We start from the raw sequence: 6,694 nt of genomic DNA on the forward strand, positions 1-6,694 counted from the left end.
AGTCTAAGAGACTCCCAGAGGTGCAGCTGAGGCCTGCCTCACCCAAACAGAACACCAGAACCCCAGGCAGGCAGTCCAGCTCCAGAACTCCCCAAGAAGAACATGAATGAAAAAACAAGTCCATCCCTCTCCCTAGAAAGCCCTGTGCCAGAGAGGCAGTGCTTCAAAGCCAGGCTGCCTGGTCTGCCCTGCCAATCGTTAGCCTATGTGACTCTGGGCAGCTTCCTTAAAAATCCCTCTGTGCCTCAACTTCCCCATCTGTAAGATGGGATAACATTTTCTCAGAACCCCACTAGTTAATGGACTCAGAACAGAGCTGACACGCAGAGCCGTGTGCTTGACCTAGGTTATTGTTTTTAATAATAACTTTTCAAGTAGGAGCCAAGAGTCTATATTTATTCATTTATTTAGAGGACAATTGTTTAAATTTATAATTTATTTATTTTTAGCTGTGCTGGGTCTTCATCACTGTGTGTGAACTTTCTCTAGTTGCAGCGAGTGAGGGCTGCTCCCTAGTTGGAGTCCTCAGGCTTCTCACTGCAGAGGCTTCTCTTGTTGTGGAGCACGGTCTCTAGGCATGCAGGCTCAGTAGGTGTGTGGATGCTTAGTCACTCAGTCGTGTCCAACTCTTTGCAACCCCATGGACTGTAGCCCACCAGGCTCTTCTATCCATGGGATTCTCCAGGCAAGAATACTTGAGTGGGTTGCCATTTCCTACTTCAGGGGATCTTCAGGGGATCTTCTATCCCTGACCCAGGGATAGAACCCACGTCTCTTGCATCTGCTGCACTGGCAGGCGGATTCTTATCCACTGCACCACCAGGGAGTCCAGTCTGTATTCTTAAATACAATAGCTGCCCTTGACTTTGGACCTCCTCCCACCCATCTCAGACAACCGGGACCTTGCAGGAGGGAAATGGAGACAGAGCCCTGTCACTGTGCACTGGTTATTTCCGGAGGCATGGAAGCGTCTCTGTCTCTGAGCCCCCTTTTATACATTGGATCCTTCACTCTTTCTCTCCTGAAACCAGGGCCCAAACAGGCAGAGTCAGGCAACAGAGGGCAAGAAAACGTCTCCAACAATGTCTTGGAGGGGGAGATTCAAAGCATGGGGCAAGAGGAGCAGCAGCGGCCACAGGGCCACCCCCTCTGTCCACTGCAGGGGCAAGTGGGATGCAGAGGGACTGACACCCCGGGCAGCACCAGGGACCCCATCAGCTGGGGTGAAGGACCAGATTCCCTGAGACTGGCCCCTCTGTCTCCTGACTCCAACACCTCCCCCAGACACCCCCAGACCTGATGGGAGCACTGCCCCAGGCTCCCTGTGCTGCGGGGGCAGCAGACACTGGTCCTCAGTAAGGAGTGGAGACGGATCAGCACACATCACATCACGCTTGGCACGGCCCCCATTGGCGGGCACCGTGCCACCGTGTCAGCCAGCCATCTCCCTGCAGAACCCTCTTCGGTGGGGGCGGGCTCCCCAGGGGGATCTGCGCCCGCCGGGAATGGCCCAAGCCCCTAGAAGCCCCCTAATCCCCACCCCCTCACCTCCAGACCCTGCCTTCCCTGGGTCCAGTTTGTAATTATTTTTTATTTGTGTGACTGTCTGCTTTCAGTCTCTCCTCCAGGCTCTGGGAGAGCAGGACTGAGTCTATAGGGTTCACCTACAGAGCGCCTGGCACATTTGTCAAAAGAATGAATGAATGAATGAATGACTTGAATGAAAGTTCCACCTTCCTGCCCACACCCTTGCTCCTAGCACAGAACCTGTAGGTGCCCAGGCTTGGTGGGCTGGAACCAACCTTGCCAGAGCTGGGAGCCCATAGTCCACCCCAGAGCGATCCCAGGGCTGTTAACCAAGGAAGACTTCCCAGTGGAGGTGACAGGGAAGTCGGAGGGGAGCGGGGGCAGGGTTCTAGGCTCCAATCGGCTCTTCCTGTTCATCACCTATTTCCTGTGGGAAGTCCCAGAGGCCAGAGGTCATGTCTGGGTCTCAGGGCCATCCCCAGCACACCCCCTGGAGTCGCACGTGGCCTACCCCGCAGTCGGCTGCCAGCTGTGACTCACGGCTCAGGAGCCTTTCCTCTTGGCCAGAGATTGGGGAGCAGAGATTACAGCAACGTTACTAACCTCATGTCGTGTCTGTGACCACAGTGCTTACGCTCAGAGTACCTCCCCCGACACCGAGGGCAGAGCAGTGACCTCACCCTCCTGGGTCAACAGCAAGTGAGGACAATCCTTCCCAGAGGCAGGGGGATGGCCTGGATGACCCTGGTCTGCTTGAAAAGTCCAGAATCTTGCCCCTTCTCCCCAGAGTTGGTTACACACCCTCCCTCTCCGCCCTCCCCAAAGCAGTCTTTTTGGGGCCTGGGCTCAGGCAAGGTGGGTGGGAGCAAGAGAGGGGAAGTGGCAGAGGGTGCCCTATACTTGCCCTTCCTCACCCCCCGGGTCCAGGACACACATGCCGGAGAAAGTGGCGTCTGAGGATGTGGCTGCAGTGGCCAGCTCCTGGCGCCAGCAGAAATCCCCAAGCCCGTCAGCAGACCCTGTTTAGACACGTCCGCTGACCATGGCACTGAGTAAGTGCTGAGGAGACACCTGCGGACTGATGTCACGGCCCGCCTGCCCTCTCCTCCCAGACAAGCCCTCCTGGAGCCCAGACCATTCCAGTTCCTCCTGGCAGATCCCAAGAGGGCCCAGGGCGGGAACTCCTCTGGGGAAGGCTCTGTGGGAAAGGAACACACACAGAGGAACTAAGCTCAGAACCCAGATGGGTGCTCTTAGGAAAGTTACCCAACCTCTCTGGGCCTCAATTTCTCCAACTGTAAAATGGGACTAAGACGAGTTGCCTCCCAGGTGGCACTGAAAATGAGTGCCCTGGCCTGGCAATGGATGGACAGAGGTCCATGGCAACCGGTCTTGCTGCCCTTACCTGCTCCGGGTAGGAAATGCCAAGTCTTAGGAAGAACTGAGGCTTCAGGGAAGGGAGCGAAGCAGAGCTGTTTGAGAAAGAGAGTTAGGAAGCCCTCACCCACCCTCTGCCAGCTGCAGTCTAAAGGTACCAAGGCCCTGGTGGCAGACTATCTCCCAACCTCCATTCATCCTTCTTTTCCCAGTTTTCAGCAAGACCCCCGAGGGAAAGACTGTCTGGTCCAGCTTCCCTTGGGCCATAGTGGGGCTGGAGGATGGACTTGTGGCCAGTGGGATAGAAGCCGTGTGTGTGATTTCCAGGAAGTTTCCCTTAAAGGGAAGGGGCAGGCCCTTCTTCACTCTTTTCTTTCTCCTTACCTCTGGCTGGAGCTCCAGTGGCTGGAGTGACCTTGGAAATGGAAATGACACCGAGCAGATCAATAAGCTAGAAGCAGCCTAGATCCATGATAGCACATAGTTGGCAAGACCACCTTCAAGTACAGAAGCAAAAAAAAAAAAAAAAAAAATGCACATCCCTCTGCTCAAACTTAACTCTGATAGGCCTCTCTGGTGGAATCACCTCAGACTCACGGTGTGCCTGGGGGTGGGGGGGAGGGGGGACAGATGGGGTGTCTGGGGGGAGAGGAGTCACCCAAGGATTTGACATCCCCTCAAGGAGCACTTCCTTCTGTGTGAGCTGCAAGGCCAGGAGGAGCCTTGGTGGAAGGATTTATCTCCAAGAGGAGCTAAGGATGGATGGATGGATGGATGGATGGATGGACGGATGGATGGATAAAAACAGAAGGAAGGAAAGTTCAGATAAGTGGGTATACTGAAGAGAGATATCCAGAAAGAGGGAAATACTCTGGGAAGATGCTTCAGGTTTCAGCCAGCCAGGCTTGGGTGGAGGGAGGCAGGATGGCCAGCCTGACCCACTGTTCATGTCTGACTCAGTTTTTCTGTCTATGCTCCGGGAATGGCTCTTACTTCCTCACTACTCAAGGGCAATGAGCAGTGATTTTTTATGTTTTTTTTTAAATGATGGTGTCAGTGTGGCACTGCGCCAACACAGCCCAGAGCCCGTCGATGTCCTGGGATTCCCCACCTGGAAAGCGGGGATCACACTGGAGCCCGCGCTTCTGAGTGTCATGGGGATTCAAGGAGCCGACTCCGCGACGTGCCTCCTCAGTACCTGGCGCAGTTCAGCTCGCAGGAAATCCGAGGAGCTCATTACAGCCGCTCGTGAAATCCTACCCTGGGATGTGAGGGACAGAGCTGCCACTGGGTGACCTGTGGTGTGAGTCTAGAGAGAGACCTGGCTGGCCTCCTCATCCCACAGCAACAGCTCCAGCCCTCAGGGACATAAAATCAAGGAACATTAATGCCCTGGGAGAGCCACCCTCCCACTGCATCATGGCCCCATGGACACAGGTGGGGATGGAGGTAGCAGGGAGACTCAGCCAGGTGGGGACGGCCAGGGCATAGCCCGCTGTCCCACCGCAGTGAGACCAGACCCTCAGCAGGTCCACGCGTGGTCACAAGAAGCTGGCGAGACACCACGCAGAGCCACAGAGGCCGCAAGGAGGGTGAACACATGACTGAGAGGGAGGGAAAAGGCATTGGCCTGTCCTGTCTGGGGAGGGGTAGGCTGGGGGTCCACCTTGATGCCAGCCTCAGCGGGTCCATGAGCCGATTCACAGGGATGCCTTTCCTTAAACTCCCCAGGAAAACCCCAGGGCTTATAATCTGAGCGAGACTGAATTCAGGGTAAGAAGGGACTTTATTTACCAGGGGAACTAGAAGCTGTCATATTTCCTTGGAGCAGCAAACAAGAAAAAAACGATCTTACAAAATAGTCACTGGGATTCCAGCTGGCCTAAGGGAGAACTCTGACTGTCCATGAGACAAGCCCTGACGTGGAGGGAGCTGTGGACAGTCAAGAATGAAAGGGTCCCGCACCTTAAGCAGAACCTCCAGCCCGTATCTGAGTCCCCAGGTCTCTGCTCCCACCTCTGCAAAAACACACAAGGTAATGATTTGGGAATCACTGGGTTTAGGAATCATGCGGGTTAGTTTGAAGCTCTGGTGGCTCAGACAATAATCTGCTTGCAATGCGGGAGACACAGGTTCAACCCCGGGTCGGGAAGATCCCCCAGAGAAGGTCATGGCAACCTACTCCAGTATTCTTGCCTGGAGAATTCCGCAGACAGAGGAGCCTAGTGGGCTACAGTCCATGGGGTCGCAAAGAGTCGGACACGATTGAGCAACTAACACTTTGGACAAAGTTACTTAATTGCTCTGTGCCTTTGTTTCTTCTTCAATTTAAAAATAAATAAATAAATATCCCAGAGCTGGGCTCAAAGGGCCACTGGGAAGATTAATTCAGTGGGTGGCAGCTGAAACCAGGCACTCAGGACAAGCTCCATAACTATTCTCTTGTGGGCTGCTGCTATTCTCCTGTCTGGGCAGAGATCAGACAGCAAGGGTCCCTCGGAATTCTTTTCCAGTCTAGAATTACTTGATTTCCACCACCTGGCCATTCCTGATTCTGACTCTGGGATCTGAAGACCAAGAATGACACGTCTTCCCAGCTCTGCTCTGTGCAGGACCTAACAGTCCGGCCCACAACCCACATCATTTTACTTCCAGAAGTGGGCTTCACCCTGCCCCTCATGTGTCCCCAGCCCCGTGGGAGCCCCATGGCAGCCCCGTGGCCCCAGGTGGCCCTGCCAGCTGTCTCTGAGCCCTGCACCAGCCCTAACCTGGAGTCGGGGCAGCATGAGCCCCTCTGGCTGACTGCCTCACACCTATAGTCCCCTGACAATGTCACATGCTGTGGAAGTTGGCAGGCCCGAGGGGCCACAGATGCCAACACAAACACCATTCCTATGGAGGCAGAAGAGCCCGTGGGGGTTATTTTTAACCTGTTGATCAGAGGCCACAGCTCTGGCCCTGGGAGGCCCGGAGCTGCCGGTTCTCAGGGGGAAGTGAATCGTCAGGCCTCCCCTCAATGACCCTCAAGGGCACCGGGCGGTGGAAACCCCAGCCCGCAGCCCACTTGGACAGAGACAGGAAAAGGCAGACACAGATCGGAACATGCCCCATCTTGTGCTCTGGTTTCAACTGGGGCCGAGCTGAGCCAGGAAGAGCAAAGGTACACTGCAAATCACAGGATGTGACCTGGAGACGGGCCTCTCCTGTCCCCATCCTGCAGGTAACTGTGACCTGAGAGAGGAGGCCCAAGGTCACACCACTGGCTAGCACCAGCTCCCCGCCCCCTGGTCCACCCGAAATCTGAGGTGGACATCTCAGTAACTCTCCACGGCTGCATCCGGGGATCGCCTTGCCCTGCATCTCTGCCTGGTCTGTTCCACCTTGGTGGACCCAGGCCCTGAGTCACCCTGCAAGGACTTCCCAGGTGCCCAAGCAGTGCCCCCTGGAGGACAGCCGCAGCAGTGGCCAGCACAGCGGGCAGTACCATGGTGGCTGGAGGCCCAGGCGAGGACGTGCGGGCCAGGGCGTGCCTGCGTGGGGGGAGCAGGACCAGAGCTTCTGCCAAGAGCCCGCTGCCGGCTGCTGCTGAGTCTGTGCTCGCCAGACAATGGACCCCACAGCCCAGCCTCCCGGCCTTGGCCCCTTGAGCTGGGCAGGCAGCTGCCGGCCGAAGCAGCCGCCTCCGCTGGCCCCTCACGTAGCCCACGTCCTGCCTGCTGGGTGGCCCTTATCACTGGGTACGTGCCAGGAGCCCACATGCCCACACTCTGCAATAGGGAGAGGACTGGGA

This window comes from Cervus canadensis, chromosome 28, assembly GCF_019320065.1.
Source record: "Cervus canadensis isolate Bull #8, Minnesota chromosome 28, ASM1932006v1, whole genome shotgun sequence".
Lineage (NCBI taxonomy): Eukaryota > Metazoa > Chordata > Mammalia > Artiodactyla > Cervidae > Cervus > Cervus canadensis.